At 44.9% G+C, this 22,060-nt stretch overlaps 1 protein-coding gene across 2 annotated transcripts in view; it reads left to right on the forward strand.

The window, feature by feature from the left end:
- Positions 1–1,896: 1,896 nt before the first annotated feature.
- The window catches only part of ZNF148 (zinc finger protein 148), a 120,179-nt gene continuing 100,015 nt past the window's right edge, over positions 1,897–22,060 (forward strand). For both annotated transcript variants that reach the window (XM_041722505.1, XM_041722499.1), the window contains exon 1: positions 1,897–2,060. The gene's annotated coding sequence lies outside the window, so the exon portion shown is untranslated. The remainder of the gene's footprint in view (positions 2,061–22,060) is intronic.

Consider the following 22,060-nt stretch of genomic DNA (forward strand, 5'->3'; position numbering starts at 1 on the left):
GCCTGTCCTCCAGATAACTGTCTCTTGCCTTACCTCGTATCACTGTTTTGTTGCAATTAGCATTCACGAGATGCCCCATCATCTTATGAAAATTTGTATTTTCGACTGGACAAATCACATGGAGAGCTGATGCTGGAACTGTGGCTTATCCGTGCTCTTCTTAGTTACCTGTGTCTAAATTAGGCTGAACCTCGGGGGCCTCCGCTATTTCTAAACGGGCATCGCGATTTACTAAGGCTCGGCCTGGGGGAACATTAACCTTGCAGACACTAATCTAATTCAGCGCCATCTCAAGCGCAGAATGCGGGAGTTTGGAGTTTCGCCAAAAAGCACTATTCCAATGAACGTGCAGTTGGCAAAGGGGTGGGAAGGTGGGCGTGGACGAGGGAAGGAGAACTCCAGAAATGGTCGCATAGACACTGTGACCCCTTTCCTTTCCCTTACGGTTACAGATCGCAGAGGGATGCTGAACACATCTTCGGGGGATTCGGAGGGGACGGCGAGGGAGGCGTCTCGTCCCGTGGTGAGTTTCCGAGGCTCCGATCCCTCAAGGTCTAGGCGGCGGGCCTGGTCCACCTTGCCCGAGGTGGGGACGCAGAGAGGAGCCGCTGGGAGCCGTCCCTGTCCCCGTCCCTGTCCCCGTCCCCGCGAGGCGAGCCGAGCAGCTCAGGCCCAGCTCAGGCCGGGTGCTCAGCCTCAGCTGAAGGAGGGCGTCCTCAGGGAGGACCACCGCTCGGCTGAGGTCACTTAAAGGACCCCCAAGGGGAGGGGCGGCGCTGCGACTGCAGCTCAGTCTGCCTGGCCGGCCCCGGGGGGCGGGGGGGGGGGAAGGCAGGTGAACCGCGCGGGGGGGTGCCCCCAGGTGAAGCTGGGGGGGGCCGGTAAAGCGCGGGGGGGCCCAGGTGAAGCTGGGGAGGTGGCCCAGGTGAAGCTGGGGGGGGGGCGGGGGGGGGCAGGTGAAGCGCGGGTGTGTGTGGCCCAGGTGAATCGCCAGGGGGGTGCCCAGGTGAAGCTGGAGGGAGGTGGCCCAGGTGAAGCTGGGGGGGGGGTGGCCCAGGTGAAGCGCGGGTGTGTGTGGCCCAGGTGAGTCGCCAGGGGGGTGCCCAGGTGAAGCTGGAGGGAGGTGGCCCAGGTGAAGCGCGGGGGGGGGGCAGGTGAATCGCCAGGGGTGGCCCAGGTGAAGCTGGGGGGGGTGGCCCAGGTGAAGCTGGGGGGGGGCAAGTGAAGCGCGGGGGTGTGTGGTCCAGGTGAAGCCGGGGGGAGGTGGCCCAGGTGAAGCGCCGCGGGGGGGCCCAAGTGAATCGCCAGGGGGGGGCCCAGGTGAAGCGCGGGGGGGGGCAGGTGAATCGCCGGGGGGGCTCCAGGTGAAGCGCGAGGGGCTCGGGGGGGGGGGGATGCACACCTGCGGGGCCCTGCGCAGCACCTGCCCAGGAGCCGGGCGGTTCTCACCTCCTGCTTCCCGGGGTGCGGGCACCGACGGCGTCGGCCGGTTTGCGGGGCGGGGTCCACGAGCGCAGGTGGGCCGGGGACGGCAGGTGAGAGCGGAGAGCGGAGGCGGCCGCGAGGCCCCGCGAGTCGGCGCCTCGCCCGCTGCCGCCCTGCCCCCGCCCGGCCCGGCCCGGCCGAGATGCTCGGACGCCTTCCCTCCCGGCCCGCCCCGCGGCCCCGCGGCTGGGGCGCAGCGACACGCAGGCGCCGGGGCTTCCCCGCCGGGTCCCCCCCCGCCCCCAGGGCCGCCGGGGGCGGGCGCCGCGCGGAGCGCGGCCGGGGCGCGAGGCGTCCCACAATGCATCGCGCGGGCGGCGGCGGCGGCGACCGCGGCGGCGCTCTAGCCGCGGCATGTCTGCGTCTCGACTGCTCTGGGAGGAGGAAGAGAAGGAGGAAGAGGAGGAGGAGGAGGGGGAGGAAGAGGAGAAAGGCGCAGGGGTGGGAGCCGTCGCCGGAGCTGCCACAGCCGAAGTGCTCTCCCCTCCCCCCTCGCCCTCCTCTCCGGGCCGCGGGGAAGGCTGGAGCTGCGGCCGCTGGCAGGCGGGGACCGCGCGACTCGGCGGCCGCCCGCGGTAAAGCTGGGCCTGGAGGCCCGGGCCCGGGAGGGGGGAGGGGGCGGCCGGCCCGGGGCGGCGGCGGGGGCGGCGGGGCGCGGGGCCGCGGCGGGCGGGGGGCGGCGGCGTCCGGGCCGGGCGCGAGGCCGCGGGCGTGGGTGTGCAGGGCCGGGGCCGCCGCCGGCCTGGGCCCCGCGCCTGGTGCAGCGCCCTCCGCGCCCTCCGCGCCGCAGGCCGCAGCGGCCGTGCAGCCCGAGCGTGCCCCGGGGCGCGGGGGGCGGGGGGGCGGCGGCGCGGACGGGGCCGGGGAGCCCGGGGAGCCCGGGGCGCTCATTGTGCGGCCGCGGCGGGCCTGCCGCCGTGCGAGGAGCCGAGGCGCTCGCGCGGCGAGGGAAGGAGGCGAGCCCAGGAGTTTCGGCGCCCAGCGAGGACCGCGATGAAGCCGGAGGAAGTGCTCGGCGCCGGAGGCCGTGCGGAGAGCGCCCGGTAGCGTAGGCAGATGTAGCGCTGGCGGCGACGGAGGTCGGGCCGGGGACTGGGGAGTCCCCGGGCGGGCCGGGCTGGCCTGGCTCCGGACCTGTTGGGGCTCCCCTGTAGGTGACACCTGGTAAGTCGCGGCCCCGCAGTGCTCGGGGGTCACCGACAGCCAGGTGAGCCCGCAGGTCGTGGTCTGGGACCTCGCAGCCCTGCGCCGCCGGCGACCGGGAGAATTCCTGAAACGGACGGTAAGGAGACGCCTGGCCTGCAGGGGATTCCCTCCCCGAGCGAGGAGTTCAGATTTTAGCGGATTTGGAAGTATTGTCATCTGCTAGAGGCCGGGGGGACGGCAACGCCGGAATGGAAATTACTGGACTTGGCGGTTTTCTTCTTCAGCTTATCTGGTCCAGGAGAACTGATGCCACATTCTCCGCCCTGGGTCGCGGTACCCAGGCTTAGAATCAATGGTGGTGGTGCTGGTGGTGGAGGAGGGGGTGGGGGTGGGGGTGGGGGTCGGTGCTCGGTGGCCTTTCTTTGGAGGCTGCGTTTGGAGCTCAGATCAGTCCGAATGCATTGGTTCCCTAACTCCGAGGCCGGTGGGAGACCCTCTGCTATTCCCGGCGCCTGAATGTGTACTCTCACGGAGGCGGGCATTGTGGTGTTGAGGAGAATGCATCAGCCTGCAAGGTGTGGGCCTGCAGAGTGGAGGATCTAGAATATCTGTGTGGGTCTTAGGTTGCAAGGAGGTCAGGACTGGTTGTCTCGAGGTCTAGGGGAACCTGAAGAGACTGCACGATTCTAGAGCCAGGTTACAGGGAGGATTAGCATTTCCACGTCAGGAACTGAACCAGGGCCTCTTGGATTTGCTGAGCTTCCACCAGACCAGATTTTCAAGAGGCAAATAGAGGCTAGACCCGTACTCTTTTAAAAGATCTACCCGAAAAATCATTCACTTTTTATTATTAAGAAAGACTGCACATTACACTGTGATATTAATTCAGCTGAGGGGACGGTGGTATGAAAAAATCATTTTCTGGAAGTAGAGGGTGGAGGGACTGATGGGAAAGATGGAAAGAAATTTGGGAGAGGGATGGGAAAATTCAGTGATTGGTTTGTTTAGCAAATGTATCTAAAGGAGGTTGAGAATTTAGCATTAGAGATGAGAGGGGCTTTTATTAAAAAAATCTTAATGGAAATAATCCAAGATTTTTTTTTTTTTTAATTTGGAAAACTTTTGTCAGTACATTTAGGTTTACTCTCTTCAAGGGCTTCAGCATATTATGTAGTAGGATATAACCACTTTTATTATCACAGAATGAGAGGGTCTGTTTTCTTTCCCCTCACCTGCACTGTATATTATCACTTAATTTTTGAAGTTTAACAGACTTAAATATAGCATGTCATTATTATTTTTATTCCCTTTTAAATTGCATGAAATAATATACATACATAATTAAAAAGTAAAATTGTCCCGAGGGAGCTTATAATGAAAAGCAATAGCCCCTGTCTCACCTGTTTATTGCGGTCCCACTTTCCAGAGGCTACTACTTAGTTTTTGTAGTTCTTATCATGCTTTTCCTCAGGTCTGCGAGTAATGTGCGTGCACTGTTATTTCTTGATTGATCAAAATGACATTGTGAAGGAGTCAGAAGACTTCTATGAATGGAAAGGTTTTGTGTCGCTGGCGTTATCCCCATTCTCCTCCTTTCAAGCCTTTGATGGTTATTATTTTACCTTTTTTTATTCGCTCTCTTTACATCTTTAGATAATGTGCTTAAAGAGAGAGCATTTAAAATTTGACTGGAAATAGACTGGGTGAGAAGGTAAAGTGAAGTTTAAGGGATGGACCTGTAAGAAACATTGGGTTGTGGGAAACAACATCTTTGCCGCATAAGGGTTACTGGTTACAGATCTGAGGAGGAGTTGCTCGGCAATGATAGTTGTTCATCTTGGAATTAGTTACAGGTCGACTGTGCAGTGTTCTTTGACAGTCTTCTGGAGAGTTTTAGAGTGGGGAATCTGGGAATGGATTAAAATGACCCTTGATTGTTCTTTCCAGGCTTCTGTGGCAATTATTACAGGAGTTTTTAGGAAGGAATAAATTGGTGTGGATAATGTGTGGAGGGAGGGAGGGGTGGGGAAATGTGATAAAAGGGGGAAGACGATGAAGGTCAGGGTATGATGGAGGTGGTGATAATTTTGTAGGAGGCTAAAGAAAGGGTAAAGGATTCTGAGGACATTTGGATATAGTTGATGTGAATGAGATTTAAAATTACAGTGGTGAGACTGAGGTTTGTGGCAGTTACAAGGAAATTTGCATATTTAAGTCACTAATATGGTGAGAATAATGGTGGAAGAAAGTATGCTGCTCATATTTTAGGGTTGATTCATAAAATACCGATTTTTGAAATTTAGGTGTGAGGTTTAACGTCACCAACAAAATAAGTCTGTCGACAGATGGGGAGAATAGAAAGAAAACTTGCTCCCCTTTTCAGAAGTCTTGTTTAAGTAACCTCACCTCTGGAGAATCCTTACTTTGGATAAGAACAGCATTCACATGCAGATTATATACTGCTAAATCTTGTATTTGCTTATGGGAATTATTCTCTCCTTGTTTTGAAAGGGCTACTAACCTACCCTGGAGCCCAGACTTTCTTTTATCTGTGGGGAAACTCAAAACAGTTTGATTTTTAAGTGCTTATAATTAAATACCTGTTGAATGACTGATAGAAAGTAGTGTTCACTGTTAGTTAAAATAATGGGACTGTGTCAAATTGCTAAGTACCATGGGAGTACTGTAGACGAAATTTTGTGTGTGTTGTGTGTTTGAGAGAGTGAGGGACAAAGGGGATAGCTGACTGCTGAAGCCTTTAGATTTAAGGGAAGAAGAGAGAATGGATTAGAATGGGACTGGAAAAATCCTGCTGAAACATCGAAGGGGTGGGACCAAAGATTCTTGTCTGATCTGAGGCTAGTTTAAGCTGAGTAAATTATTATTATTGTTATTATTTTTGAGAAAGAGCATGGCGGGGAGGGAAGGGAGAGAGATAATCTTTTTCAAAAAAAAAAAAGAGATTTTATTTATTTATTAATTTGAGAGAGAGAATGAATGCATGTGCTTACCTGCGAAGGAGGAGGGGGGGAAGAGAGGGAGAGACGAGAGGGAGAGGGAGGGAAGGAATGAATGTGGGAGTAGAGGGAGGAGCAGAGGGAGGAGCAGAGGGAGAAGCAGAAGCAGACTCCCCACTGAGCAGGGAGCCCTGGACTCCTGGGATCTTGACCTGAGCTGAAGGCAGATGCTTAACTGACTGAGCCACCCAGGCGCCCATGCCCCAGAGATAATCTTAAACAGGCTTCACACAGGGCTCAGTCTTACGACCCTGAGATCACGACCTAAGTGGAAATCAAGAGTTGACACTTAACTGACTGAGCCACCCAGGCACACCAATCTGAGTAAATTTTAAATCTGGATCTGGAGTTGGTGACTGGTTTAATTTGGATTTTCTTACCTAAATGACTGCTTAGAGACTTAGCTGTTTTAAGAATATGTCTGATTTAATTCATTTTTGGCATGATAATAAAAAACTGTTAGGTGAAATTTCTTGCCTTAAGGAATTTATGGTATTTTTATTCTTTTAGGCGGAGAAAGACAGTTATGAAGTAATTTAGTAATAGTGTAAGATTTCAGAAAGTTGATTAAAAAAAAAAAAAAACAAATCAAAAGTATGCCTCCAGAGGAGAATTTATGTATTTTGGTAGTCATTTTTACTAGTAGCATTCAGAACTTTTTTGGATCACTTTTTCTGAATTCCCTTTTGAGCCTCTAGCATCTTCTATGAATTTATTTATTTAGTGCCTGTTGTGTGCTGTGGGGGGACTGGACTTGTAAAGGTGGGTTAAACATGGTCCCTACCCTCAGAGTTCATTATCCCTTCAGAACGGCACAGTTATAAATAATAGGAGGCATAACGTTACTCTGAATAGTCTCATTGGTGACAAATCTTTTTAGTCTGAAAGATTTGATTTTTAGAAATGCTTAAGATCGGACCCTGGGTGGCTCAGTGGGTTCAGCTCAGACCCTGGAATGGAGTCCCACGGGGACTTCCTGGTCAGTGGGGAGTCTGCTCCTCCCTCTGCCTCTCCCTTTCTCCAGGCCTGTGTTCTCTCTTTTCTCCCTCACTCTCTCTCAAGTAAATAGCTAAAGTCCTCTAAAAAAAAAAAAAAAAAAAAAAAAAAAGCTGAAGATCTGTCAATAGCAAATAGAGTGAATAAAGAATAGTTTTGGTTTAAATTCAGCTAGTCACAGAAATAGGAATGGTTTTCTTGGTTGACTTAACTGATTTTGGAAAACACTCTCTGAGAGGAAGTTGGAAATATGTTGAGCAGTGGTGATTGTTTCACTTGTAGTTAGTCAAACATCGAATAAATGTTGGTGAAGTGCATCAGATGGTTGGATGGTTAGAGTGAATAAATGGGCTAGTGGTACCTCCCAGAGGGTCTCACTGAGTTTAATATGTAAATAAATTCTGGGTATATTTGTTAACAAACACTTTGATTACTGTGAACAGGATGGTTTATGGTTAAGACCCCAAGTGAGTTTTATGGACAGTAAATGCTGTAGGAGTTCAGGGAATGGAGAAATGAATATTGGCTGAGGTTTGGGGAAAGGATTTAAGTGTACCATACTTTAGCTAGATATCTGAAAGGATTCCTTAGGGATCTCAGGAGAGGAACTAAATTGCTCCAAATTTCTCTTGCAGCCCTAGAATGAACCTAGAGTCTGGATCTATTTTTGTCTAAATGCTTTCTGCCTATTTCATTTTAGCTACTCCTACTGGTTTGTTCCTCTTCAAATTCTCCTTTGCTGGGTAGATTTTGAGCTCCCTGGAACAACGAAGGGAGGGGGTCTGTTTCCATCTATGTCTAGTGTAACTTTTAGTTTTTCCTTTTATGAGCCTGTACCCCACAAATTACTTGGTCTCTGTGAGTGAAGAGCATGAGTCAACTTGGCTCTGCTATCCTGGCATTTTCCTGCGTGCTTTTCTCAAATCTGCTTTCTGAATTACAGAATAGAATAGTCAGAGAATTGAGGGCATATGTCTAGTAGACACATGCTTGTTGAATAAATGAATGAATGAGAAAATATCAGATAATTTAGGAGCTCTAAATGATCTATATGTTTCTGATAGTTTCAGTTTACTTATTCATAACCTGCCTTTTCTGCAAAGGATTTAATGGGGCTGACAGATAAATGTATGCTATAATATGAGTTGAAATAATTGAGGAAGTCTAGTTGAAGAGAAAATGAAAGAAGAATCTGTTTAAAAAATATAAGGTCTATTATTATGAATGCTAGGAAACTAGGAATAAAGTGGAGGATAACCAGATGGAGAAGGAAAGGTGTTATTCCACGGAAAGTATGATTATGAAAGAAGAACAAGATTATTGATATATGATAGCTTATGTTTAGTGCAAAGCAAAGAAGATTGAAAGTGTAAAGGATTACTTGAAATGGTTATTTTTGGGAGGAAGATGGTAAGACAATTTGAAGGATAAGAATAAACAGGAGTTTAGAATGTAGCAGAATTTATGATGTGGATTTGTAACAGTTTTCAGAAAATGATGGGGTGAGTTCAGTCAACAGATAATGAACATTTGCTATATGTAAAAGCATTGTTCAGTGTAGTCAGGAATAAATCCTTTGGGATTTATAGTCTAGCAGTGGAGCTGGACTTGTGCACAAATAACTCCACTATGATCAACATAGAAGGAAAACGATGTTACTCAAGTTAAAAGGTCGGAAAACACATTTGACTAGGGGAAAACCTGGGACTACATTTAATGGCATGCAAGTGGTATTTTAGCTAGTCTTTGAAGAGATGGATAGGATTCTGGCTGGTAGAAATATCTGGAAAGTGAGCATTCCAATCTGAGGGATTAGCAAAAACAAAGACTTGGAGGTGAGAAAGCCAAGGATTTATGGGAAATAGTGAGTTAGTGTTTAACTTTTTTTTTTTTTACCATGATCCACATCTTCAGCTAATAATATGCATGTATGAATATGTGTATGTATGAAACAGAAAGCTTCAATAACCATATCCCTTACCATGCTGGATGCACGCGTATGTTTCCCATTCTGCTCTGTTTGGCAAAAAAATAAAAATAAAAAAAGGTGGCTGGCGCTCACACACTGATTTCATGACTAAACAATTGATCACAACTTATAGCTTGGAACACAGAGTTCGTGAATAGGCCATAATATGATAAAAGGTAGGAAGAGTCAGTGGGGTTGGGTAGGAAATGGATGGCCTTGGAAGCTAAGCCAAGTAGTTTGTATTTGATCTAATGTTGTGCTTAGTAAGCAAACAGGCTAGGTTGTAGTCTTGGCCCTTCTGTTTTACCTGTGCTATGATTATGGAGAGAATTACTTCCTTTCTGAGACTCCACTTTCTCATCAAGAAATTGATAATTATTATACCTTCTGGCAAGGGTTACGGTGACGATTTGAGGATTAAAGTATGCTAATTTAGGATTAAAGTACTTTCATGTATCATTAACGTATAGCTACTCAACTTTTTTGAGTAGAGAATGGAATAAAAGCCTGTATATTAAATACCTTCATCTGATGATAGCTGTACTGTACAGGGGAGATTGGCGGCAGTGTGGTGGTATAGTAAGATTGAGGGGGGTGAGAAACGCAGTTAGGAGGCTACTGGAGAAACTTCAGAAGGGCTTGAATTTGTTTGATAGCAGTAGGACTAGAAATGAGGGGGGAGAATGTGATTGGATGGTGAGCGGAGGGGAGGATGACTGGAAATTTAGAGCTGTGGTAAGATTCAAAAGGCAGCAACTGAAACTGGAATATAGGTTGGGGTAGGTTAGTGGGGGATGTTTGAGTGGGAAGTTAAAGTTTATTGCATATAGCAGGTCCTCAATTATTTGTTGAATGATTAAATATGTAAACAGGAGTGATTTGCAAGTGGAGACAGTAATGGATTGGTTTGAGAAGGAGGGGTGAGATTGAAGGGTGCTTTTGAGGGATTGCAATAATTTCTTCAGGGAATATTTTTGTATATTTACTGTGCACAAGGTTCCATGGTAGGCATTGTGAAGGATATATGTTTATAAATGACACAGTTCATTTTCTTCAGGAGTTTATCCAGGGACAAAAATGTGTACACATCTGTCCATGACAGAAGTACCTATGGCAGGTTCGACTGGAGAGGAGTTGGTGTGTAGCTTAGGCCTTAAAGGATTATAGCAGGCAAGTGGTGAGGGTTGGTATTCCAAAAAGAGGGAGTGTGATAGTGAGTGACAGAAAAGTTGCGGATGCATTTAGGGTTTGGTGGTCTAGATGAGCTGGAATTTAGGGTTCATGTTATGAATGGAGGGAAATAAGGCTGTAAAGTAGAGGAATCATCACAATCTAGTCTAAATGGGTTTTTAAAAATTTATTTATTGAGTTACAACTTTATGTACATAAAGTGCTGAAATCCTAAGGTTACAAGACAGTGAGTTTTTGTAGGTAGACCTTTATGTAACCGCCATCCAGTTCAACATTTCCAACACCTGGGAAGGCTTTCTCGTTTGTCACTTCTAAGTTGATGTCCCGCTCAATGAAAAGTAACTACAGTGACCCTTGAACAACATTCAATGGGTTTGAATTGTACAGATCCACTTACAAGTGGAATTTTTTTTTTTTTAAGATTTTATTTATTTATTCATGAGAGACAGAGAGAGAGGCAGAAACACAGGCAGAGGGAGAAGCAGGCTCCATGCAGGGACCCTGATGTGGGACTTGATCCTGGGTCTCCAGGATCATGCCCTGGGCTGAAGGCGGCGCTAAACCGCTAAGCTACCAGAGCTGCCCTGGAATTTTTTTGATAATTACAGTATTTTCTTTATGATTTTCTTAATATTTTCTCTTTAATTTATTATAAGAATGCAGTATATATTACATATAACATGCAAAATATGTGTTAATCTATAGTTATCAGTAAGGCTTCTGGTCGACAGTAGACTATTGGCAAAGTTTTTGGGAGTCAAAAATTACGCCTGAATTTTTGACCACTGTGGGGAGAAGTTGGCTGCCCAACCTCTGCATTGTTTAGGGTCAGCTGTACTATTCTGATCTCTATCACAACAGAGTAGTTTTATGTTTTTCAATTTCTTATTAGTGGAATCATACATCTGTGTCTGGTTTCTTATGCTCATCATATGTCTGTGAGATTCATCCATGATGCATATAGCAGTAGTTCATTCTTTTTCATTTCTCTGTGGGATTCTATTATGAACATATCACAGTGTATTTATTCATTTCACGATTGTTGGAGAGTTGGCTAGTTTCTATTTTTTGGAAGTCTAAGGATTTTTAACTTTGCATTGGGGAACCATTGATGATTTTTGATGCGGAAATGAGGTGATTTAAGAAGACATATGTGGTGACCTGTTTCGTTTTGTTTTTGCAATGAAGAGAACCTTGTGACTAGGAGACAAGTCAAAAGGCTATGACAGAAGTGTGAAGTGTAGAAAACCTAAGTTGTGGTGGTGGTAGTGGGAATAAAAGAAATGAGATATATAGAAGAAAGAATTGAAGGTTTGATGGCAAGTGGCTTTTGGGGAACTAGAGGAAAAGAGAAAGAGAAGGGAAATTTTGGGGCTTTTCTTGGGTAACTGAGGATGGTAGTGCCATTAATAAAAATTATTGGATCAGTTAGCAGAACTATTTTGGTGGGGGAGAATAATTACTTTGGTTTTAAGACACATGACCAGTGTGTGAGGCACCAGTGGAAGTATGCAAGGGGACTTATTTAGCCAGAGTTAGAAATACCGGATTCAACTGAGGAAGGAGGTCCAGTAGAGACTTGGGAATATGTACCTAGAGTTGGTGTTTGAAGCTACCACTAATTCTGGATTTGGTAGCGTCATAATGGCAATGAAGTTATTTGGACTAATAATTAAGGTATTAATTGAAGCAATGATTGAAGAATACAGGTAAAAAGAAATCATCACATATTCCAGTTCCTAAGGAATACATTAGGTTGTAGCAGAGGGGGATGGTTTAAAGGTTATTTTTGGGAGCTGAGGGAGGATATCCATATGAGGAATGAAAATGTAGAAGCAATGTTAAGGGATGAGACGCTGAAGGGGGAGAGAATTAGAGAAAGCTCCAGGACAGAACTTGGGGAAAATATCCACTGTTTGGCCTAAGTAGAGGACCAGTGCTTCTTGGAGACCGAAGCAGCAACTAGAGAGACTACAGTAGAATCCTGTGGTACAGTGACATAAAACAAAAGAGGTAGTTCACATGTCCTTGCCAGAGAGGGTATAAGGACTTGGGTGGTGGGTCATATGATTTGGTACATACAATTGTTTTTTGGTCTTCAGGAGAGCAGTTCAGAGACCACAGTGCATGGAGGTAAAGGACTGAGTGGGTTGGGAGAATATGGAAACATTGAATGTAGGAATTGTATTAAGTTTATTTTAAGAAGGAGGAACAACAGCTCTTTTTCCAAAACTAGAGGCAAGAAGTAACAGATGGATGAAGATACAGCATTTTAGAAGCTGTAAAGAGGATTTGATTACAGGTGGAGAAGGTGTGATTTGAAGGAATTTTATGGAAGAGATTTGAGTTTTTGATGGGATTAAAGATTTAAATATGAAAATGACTTGGATTAGTCAATGAAATAGAGAATTACATTTAGAATGAATCAGCCATGGAAGATTTCATAGCTTTCTGGTGGCACTTGACACCCAGTGTGCGGATGTAAAGAAAACAGATGGTGAAGATTGTCATTGGGGAGGTGCATGGTCAATGTAATGGAAGGTCATGATATTCTGAGAGGGAGTAGTAAATGGCTGATGGACAGATTTAAATTGTGAAGGGAGACTAGGGAAGCCAAAAGGATATAAGGAGCAGGTGTAGAACTATAAAGTAGTTGTGGTTTAAAAAACAACAAAAAAGATCTCTGAATGATAATCCTGGGTATTGCACTTCCAATTGATGACCTATCTTCCTTTGTTTATATGTGTGGGTGGCTGAAGTGCGGCTGAAGGTTTTAGGAGTTGAGGAAGCTCAGGTTGTAGAAAGTACTTCAGCATCCATTGTTGAAGTTACTGAGAATAATGGCTGAATGTGGGACAAAGTAGAATTGAAGTCTTTGGGAAGGAGGGTATCCTGGACCTTGGTAGATGTTGCAGATGGAATGGTTTAGGTGAGTAATGTAAACTGCCAAGATACATTTTAGTAATAGTAGTGGCCCTTGGGAGCAAGAAGCAGTTGTAGCAAGCTGAAGGAGTAGGAGAATGGATAGCTAAGTCATGAGAGAAATAGGTTGTCCAGGAAGAACCAAGCTTGAGATAAGATGAAGGGGTGGCAAGAGATGATAGTGTCTAACTTACAGCGTGGGGATAAACAGATTTGTTAACATTTACCAGCTCTTTTAAGTTTATAAATTTAACTTAATTTATAAACAAATTATACTTGCAAAATCCTAGCCATTCATATGCAAGGCAAAAAAAAATAAAGTAGAAGTGTATTAATATTAAAGGCAAAAGACAGAGTAGTTTGTTGACAGTAGAACATGGATAAGCTGATAGAAGCTAGTAAAAGGGTAGAACAGAAATGAATGAGGAGGTTCGAGTTGACCTGAATAGGAATAAAGGGTAAGATGAAGAGGAGAGCTTAAGTAGCTTTAGAGAGAAAATATGGGGAAAACAGAATTCTGTCTCGGAAATAACTAATGCCAGGAGCCTGTTCCTTCTCTGTGCACCTAAGGACAGTCCTTGCCACTCTTTGACAGTCCTTTTTGTATACATACATAAAGAGGTTCAGGTGAAAAGTGGGAAGAATGGGGTGGATGGTAGGAAGGAGGTATCCTAAGGAATCCAAATGGTCTCTATAGTTTTTTCTTTTCTTTTCTTTTCTTTTCTTTTCTTCTTTCTTTCTTTCTTTCTTTCTTTCTTTCTTTCTTTCTTTCTTTCTTTCTTTTTCTTTCTTTCTTTCTTTCTTTCTATCTATCTATGACTTTTATGTCATATATTTCTTAGTGTTCTTTTTTTTGAGCTTTTATATATGAGTTTATTCTTCATTTAGCTTTTAAAACACTACTATAGTTGAATATTAAAACAAAAACAATAGCAAGTAGTGAGCTCTGATTATAGTCCTTCACTCTATTCACTACTGCATATAAAATGCCAGCAGCAGTGTTATTCTTCACTGGTCCCATTAAGAGATCTGACGCTGAACACCACCCCTAGGATGATGTTCATCATCCTCATGCTTCCCCATTGTAATGGCACCATCTTTCCTGATTGGGATCGAAGTCCACCAGTGCTACTTGTCCATTTCATCAGTCTCTTCTACTTCCTTCCTCTCAGGTAGGAGTTTTTCCAGCAAAGAAAGTTTATCAGGAGAGAGAAAGCCGTTCTCAGGGAAGTTTACCTTAAATTCGATGATTAAGAAGCAACCCTTCTCATATGGCCTACGATAAATTGGCATGCCTTTGTTTAGCAAATGCTTGATATCCCCATGCTTGACAATCTGACCAGGATGAGAGTTGATAACGATTGTCAAGAGTAGATAATGGCTTTTGAAAGCCACACAGGGCTTCAACCAGGTTCTTGGTCTCCCTCACCATGGAATGTTGTCTTCTGGCCATCTTTCATGCCTTTGTCAATATGCACTTCTAGATTCTTCTCTCGAACTATCTTCCTTCCGTCGCAGCTTTTACATCTATCTTTAGGACTGATCCGTTCCCCATGGCACTCCATGCACACAGACTGAATTTGCTGAACCATTCCAGGTCCTATCTGATGAATTCTTACTTGCATTCCAGTACCTCGGCAATTGGGACAACATTCGACTGCTCCTTTCTTACCACCTTGGCCTTTGCATTTATCGCAAATCACATTCTTTTGCAGAGCTAGTTTTCTTGCTGCACCACTATATAAATCTTCTAAGGTTGCTGAGAGCTGACATACAACATTTTTACCTCTCCTTTCTCTCTGCATCCTTCCTCCTCCTCCAAAAAACATATCAAAGATCTCCATGGGGGAGCCAAAACCACCACCAGCTCCACCTTCTTTATTCTTTAATTGCCTCTTCTCTTCCTTTTCTTTGCATCAGAGAGCACTTCATAAGCTTGATAAATCTGTTTTAACTTCTCTCCTTCATTTGGATTCTTATCAGGGTAGTACTCAAGGCCAATTTCCTATAAGCCTTTTTCAATTCCTCCTGGGTGGCATTGGGTTTGACCCCCCCAACATTATAGGAAGTGGTTTCTTTCACCGTTTTCTACAACCAGTGAGAGGGCCAAGGCTGGTGTGGGAGAGCGGGAAGGAGCGCGTTTCCAAGCGTTCTGGAAAGTTCCCATATATTTCTTAGTGTTCTTAGGAGGCTGGTTGTGTTTTCTCATTTCACTTACTACCTATATAGAAGTTAAGTCCCAGATGTACAGTTCTAAACATGCTTCCCTGGCTTGTTTGTAGTTATTTTTTTTTTTTTTTTTTAATTTTTTTTTAAATTTTTTATTTTTTATTTATGATAGTCACAGAGAGAGAGAGAGAGGCAGAGACACAGGCGGAGGGAGAAGCAGGCTCCATGCACCGGAGCCTGATGTGGGATTCGATCCCGGGTCTCCAGGATCGCGCCCTGGGCCAAAGGCAGGCGCCAAACCGCTGCGCCACCCAGGGATCCCTTGTTTGTAGTTATTATTGATTGAACATGTTTAAAGGAGCTGTATTGCCAATTCCAAAAACAAAATATAGTTAAACTGTTTTGTTTTGATTTGTTTTTAAATCCCAGTGCTTGAAGCCTTCATCATCTTCCATTGATGGTATTTAAGACCTGGACCAGGCTCTTTATTTTTTGGCTTTGTCTTTGCTCTCGAACTTTTGCTTGTCCACTTCTGCAGTAGTGTTCATTTTTATCACTTTGTTGTCTGTCAACTTTTCCCTTGTACTTTCAAAGGCTTGACTCTCAGTGCTGACCCAACTGTGGTTTTTGAGATTCTCCACCAGTGCCTTGCTGTGGTCCTGGCAGCTGACATTTTAAACCATTCACTGGCCCAATGCTGTATTCTTTAAACTCTTTGCATTTGTATTATATTCTTTATGTGATTAACTCATGCTTTCACCCTCTGTCTGAACAAAGAATACTTTCTGAGCCTCCCTGTTTTTGATGTTATGCACGTTTCAGAGAGCATATTTAGTGGCAGTGAGACAAATATGACAAGACACAAAGTACATGTTACTGCTGTTCCACCTAAGTGCAGCTTTGCTTCAGGATTCCTTCTAGAATCTAGTCCTAGGTCATTCATCACTCTCCCCCTCCGTCACCAAAGTTAATAATGAAGGACGTATGGAGACCAGGAACTTTGAAAAGCCTAAGAGAGTCCAGGGAGGGCACTTTGACCATTTCATGTTTTTGCTGTAACCTGCCTGATTTGGTCTGGAGTGGTTTCCAGGACCTGCCTCTGACATAGCTTGGCCTCTGAGTGAGAGTATATTCTGAATATCTGAGTGGATTCGCGGATTAGATGAATGATGAATATCTTAAGGAAGGTCTTGGGGCATGATTGTAGTGGAAATGGAGAGAGACGGTTTTCCTGGTAATTGTATTAATTTCACAGATTAAGTGACTTCACAAGATAGAGGTGGGATGCCTGAAAATCTTGGTTGGCATCAAGGAGTTTTCCTTGTAAATTTGACAAGAGCCGGTATCCCAGAGATGAGGATGAGCTACACACTTGATGTTTCGTAGGGGCCTTTATATGTGTGTCAGCACGTCCACGCCTGCGTCCACGCCTGCGTGTAGACACATTTAATGATACAGAGTGTAATTTGATCAGGTTCTATAGTTCGGGGAAATGGAAGTGGTAGTCTTGAGTTGGCAGTGGTCACAGTGGCAGTAGAGAATGTTTGGAAAGATCATTGTCAGGGTATTGGGGGCATATGCTTGGGAAATGGATTTTTCAGGGACTAGTAGCCTCTCTGGGATTGGTTCACAAAATTTGAGGGCAGTTTGGGGCAAATTTGTGTGTTAAGTTGGGGCGCATCAGCTCGGAGGCCATGAGGGAACGCCGCGAAATGCAGTTTTGAGAGAGCCACGCGTCGGTTCGGTGGGAGCCGATGTAAAGTGTGAAAGTCCATTGTGGCGAGGTCTTGAGTGGGTCAGTGGGAGAAGTGATGGAAGGATTCTGAGGAAGCTTGTTCACACCAGAAGAGTGAACGTGAGCAAAACTGGAGAGGCGGTTTCGGGGACAGCGTTCTTTGGGGGGGAATAGGTCAAAAACCGGCAGGCGGGGGAACACTCAGGAGAGGGAGGTGCCGGGTGGGGAGTCGCGCGGAAGGGCCGGGCCAAGCAAGTTTCCCGAGTCGCCTCACCGTGAGGAGCCTTCGCCGGACGCGGCCTCCCGGGGAAGTGGTTCGGGGCGGGGGGGGGGGGGCGGCGGCCTGGGGAGGCGCTGCCCTGAGGAGGGGGCCGGCCCGCGCCCCTCGCCCCTCGCCCCGCGCCCCTCGCCGCTCGCCCCGCCGCCGCCACACGCACGCACGCGGCTCGCCGGCTCCCTTTGTTGTGAGTGTGCGCGTGCGTGAGCGCCCGCGTGCGGGGGCGGGGGCGGGGGCGGGGGCGCCGGGACGTCGGGCTCCGCGGGCAGGGCCGCCTCGCGACACCCGCCTTCCGGGTCGCGGCCCTGCAAGCTGGCGGCCGGCGCGTGCCGCGGCGTCCCCCCCCTCCCCCCCCTTCCCGCACGTGCTCTGCGGGCGGCTCGGGCTCGTGGTCCCCTCCCGGCCCGGCGCGGCGCCCTTGGCCGGACTCGCACGGCGAGCGGGAGCGGGAGCGGGCGGGGGGCCCGCGAGGGGGCCCGCGAGCCGCGGTAAGGCCGAGCCGCGGTAAGGCGGCTGCGCCCCGCTCCGGCCCCCGGCCCCCGGGACTTCCTGCCGCGTCGGGAAACCACCGCGGGGGGCGTTCCGGAAATGCAACAGTTGGAGCCTCGTCCCCAGACCGTCCATTAAAAGCAGCTTTTTGTTTTGTTTTGTTTTACATAATTATGATTGTGTAGTTTGAATATGCAGAGTCTTGCAAAATTGGGCACGGCGTGATTTTTTTAAAAAAAACATTTATCAATCTTCTGGGGGGTGATGGTAAAGGCACCGCTCAGTTGTGCAATTTCAGCTATGTTAAATGTTGCTATAAATAAAATCCTATGCAGATTTTTAGATTTAATATGTCTAAAAATACGTTTGCAGTTGTCCCTTGGTGCAGGAGGAAGCCCTGGGTTTCGCGGTGCTTGTTTCTGGGCAGATTTTCAGGATTGTCAGCGTGATTCGGGTGCAGGACCTTAACCTGGGTGAATAATTTGCTTGAGATTACCAGTCGGTTTTGCAACCGGGAGTAGACTCTGGGTCTCTTATTCCCAGTCTGGTGACCTATCCGAGAATAGACTGAGGAAACTCGGTATTTTTTCTGTTTGGTGCAAAATGCAGGTGGAGTTGATTTTGCAGCGAGTATTAAAGAGCCAGAAAGTGTGTGAACGTTTGATTTTCTGTTGCAACATTTAAAGGTAGTTCTCCACGTGGTCTTCGGCCTTTCTTTGAATTACAAAAGGCACTTTAGGATGTTCCTCGAGGCTAACTTTTCTCGGTGTTTGTAGCCCATTTACACTTGATTAAAATAGGTAGATGCTTATTGTAATTAACTTTTTCACCTGGGTATTCTCTGTGGCTGGAGAATAGCAAGTAGCTTGTGAATGTTCAGCCTCACGAATGCTAGGGAGCAGAGGAATTAGGTTAACTTCATTACTCTCTGGTTCAAAAATTTTTGGCTCTTTTTTTTACTGAAGATGCCTGAAAAGGTAGAGACGGAATGCCTGTGGATTTTCTTCTCAGCTTTATGTTCTGTTATTCTCCCTATTACTGCATTAGCTACGCACAATATTTGGTTATCAGGTGTTTTGGTGTGCCTTTTACGAAATAGTACCTTTTCTTTTTTAAGATTTTATTTATTCATTCATTCATGAGAGACAGAGAGAGAGAGAGGCAGAGAGGGAGAAGTGGGCTCCATGCAGGGAGCCGGATGCAGGACTGGATCCCAGGACCCCAGGGTCAGGCCCTGGGCCGAAGGCAGGGCCTAAACTCTGAACCACCCCGGGATCCCCCGAAGCAGTACCTTTTCATAGTCTAGGAGTTGCAGTTGGACTTTTTTGTTTTGTTCGTTCCTAACCTTTCTTATCCCTTTCTTCTTGTATCACAAAAACAAAACCCATCTTTCTTCCCATCTCCCAAAGAACCTGGGCATTTTTAATAGCTTAATACAATAGTTCTTCACCAGGGTGATTTTGGCAACCCCTAGAGACATTTTTGGTTGCCAGTGCTGGGGGATTCTATTGGTATCGAGCAGGTGGATGCTAAACATCCCACAGTGCGCATGGTAGCCCTACAACAAAGTATATCATCTAGTACAAAATGTCAGTAAGGTTGATGTTGAGAAACCCTGACTTCAGGTTGAGAATAACATTCTCCCAAATAATTTAAATTTATAAAAGTTATTTATAATGTCATTGAAATCTCTGTATCACATTGTTATAAACTTTTTTCCAAAGTTGTCATTAGAATGATCACGGGTCAAAGGTTATAAATATATTTTAGGTCATCAGTACTTGGGGTTTGGGAGCTGCAAGATTAACAAATTTAACTCTTTTGGTATGTACATTAGGAAATGGGGTTTCAGAGAGATTGTGACCTATACACGTTCTCACGGATAAAGCAGAGCTCAAGTCTCTCGTTTCTATTATAATTTATTTAATTAAAATTTTAGTACTGAGAGAAATAGTATTGATCATTTCTGCTTGGTATACAAATACATAAAAATAATTGAATTACAAAATAATTGCATGGTGAGAGTCTCAGTAGTTAGTGAATCGTTACTTTTTCAGATTCCCATGTGTTTGTTGAATTCATCAGCATGGTTTTGTAACTGTTGTAAACTTGGCAGCATCTGCTTTTTAAAAGTGTTTGGAAAATTTAAAAGGGCCAAATACAGTTTTAAAACAATTCAAAGTTAATTATGATCTCTTAGGCAGCATTGCAAATGCAAACCCAAAGTGGAATCATCTTTGGGTGTCTTGAAGTGTTGCCTATAACTATGAGTTATTGTGCTAATTGTCAATCTGTTCTAGCAGGATCCTTTGGTTTAATTGTAGAAAAAGATACTGGAACTTTCAGGTGAAATGTAATTGGGTGAAATATAAATTGAGTATTTAGATGAAATATTTTTAAATTGAGCAGTGTATTGTCAGAGGAATATGTATCAGTGGGTTCTTTTTATGCTTAAAAAATTGTTTTTTGGTAGTGTTACTTTTTTTGAAATGAGTAAAATGACAAGGGATCTTATTATTATTATTTTAAATATTTTATTTATTCATTCATGAGAGAGACAGAGAGGCAGAGACATAGGTAGAGGGAGAAGCAGGCTCCTGCGGGGAGCCTGATTCCTGGACCCCAGGGTCATGACCCTGAGCCAAAGGCAGCCGCTCAACCACTGAGCCACCCAGGTGTCCCGACAAAGGATCTTATAAACAAAGATTTCTTTAAAAACTTTTAAATAAAAAATTTATAGAAAAAAATTGAAATCCGTATTAATGAAAAGAAAAAATCAACTGGAGAAGCTGCTGTTAATATTTTGATATATGACCTTTTTATATTTTCATTAACTTTTTATAATGGAAAATTTTAAATAAAAAATTAAACAGTATCGTGAACCTCCATATAACTAGCTTCAACAATTAGCAATTAATGGCCATTCTTGTTTCATCTATACCTCTACCCTGTTTCTCCCCTTTCATATTGTTTGTTAAAAAAAACTTTATTTTGAAGTAATTATAGACTTACAGGAAGTTGCAAAATTAGTAGAGTCCTATGTATCCTTTACCCAGCTTCCCTCAGTGGTGACAAATTTTATAAAGCTCTAGTAAGACATTGATACATTAATCTTACTATTAACTGCTGGATTTACTCACTTTGCACTATTTAACCTGAATTCATTTGTGTGCCTGTGTGGTTCTCTGCATTTCCCCCCATGTATAAAAGTTCATTTAACTACCACCACAGTGAGGATACAGAACTGTTCATCACCACAAAGAAAACCCCTCTTGCTACTCCTTTATGTTTGCATCCCACCCCAAAGCCTCTGTCTCTTTGCAATCTTATTTTCCATCTCTTTAGTGTTGTTATTTCAAGAATGATACATTAATACATACTTCGTTGAACCAAAACTCATTTTTTAAAAGATTTTATTTATTTATTCATGACAGAGAGAGAGAGAGAGAGAGACAGAGACACAGGCAGAGGGAGAAGCAGGCTCCATGCATGGAGCCCAACACGGGACTCGATCCCAGGACTCCAGGATCGCACCCTGGGCCAAAGGCAGGCGCCAAACCGCCGAGCCACCCAGGGATTGCCCCCCCCCCCCCCAAAAAAAAACTCATGTTTTGAAGGACTTTGGGTATATTTACTATTTTGCTACTGAGAGATAAAGTGATTATGAGCATTCATGTACAGGATTTTGTGAACAGTTGTCTGAAATAAATGCTCGAGTGAGCTTCTTAGGTTATATGGCAAGGACAAATTTAGTTTTAAAAGAAAGTTCCAAACTACTTTTCCAGAGTGGCTGTTCCATTTTACATTCTCATCAGCCATGTGTGAAAGATCTTCTTATTCTGCATGCTTGCCAACATTTGTTTTTATCATTATTTTTTATTTTAGCTGTTCTAATTAGGTATATAGTGATGCTTTATTGTGGCTTTAATTTTGCGTTTCCCTAATGGCTAATGATATTGAACATCTTCATATGAACTTACTTGCTGTCTGTTCATGCCTTTTTCTCATTTGCTAATTGAAACACATTTATTTCTTTATTAGTAAGTTTTGAGAGTTCTTTATATGTTCCAGATATAAGACTTTATCAGACATGGTGTGCAAAACATTTTCTCAGTCCGCAGCTCATCTTTTCATCTTCTTCACGAGTTCTTTCACAGGGAAATGCTTTTAATTTTGATGAAGTCTGGTTTCTTTTATAGATCATGCTTTTGGTTCCACGTCCAGGAATCTTTTTCCTTAAGTCCTGAAGGATGTCTCCTGTGTTTTCATCTAAAGTTGTGTAGTTTTATGTTTACATTAAATTCATGATCCATTTTGAGTTAATTTTTATATAAAGTTGTGAGATTTTAGGTCAAGACTCTTTTTGCTGATGGATGTCCAGTTGTTCCAGCACTATTTGTTGGAAAGATTATCTTTTTTCCATTGAATTATATTATCTGTTGGTCTAGTTTTGGGTTTTCTGTTGCACTGATCTATATTATATGTTTGTCCCTCTGTTAGTACCATACTGTCTTGATTAATGTAGTTTTTTAGTGTATTATTATTTTTTTAAGAGATTTTATTTATCTCTTCATGAGAAACACAGAGAGAGAGGCAGAGACCTAGGGAGAGGGAGAAGCAGGCTCCCTGCCGGGAGCCCGATGTGGGACTGGATCCTGATCCCA

This window comes from Vulpes lagopus, chromosome 1, assembly GCF_018345385.1.
Source record: "Vulpes lagopus strain Blue_001 chromosome 1, ASM1834538v1, whole genome shotgun sequence".
Lineage (NCBI taxonomy): Eukaryota > Metazoa > Chordata > Mammalia > Carnivora > Canidae > Vulpes > Vulpes lagopus.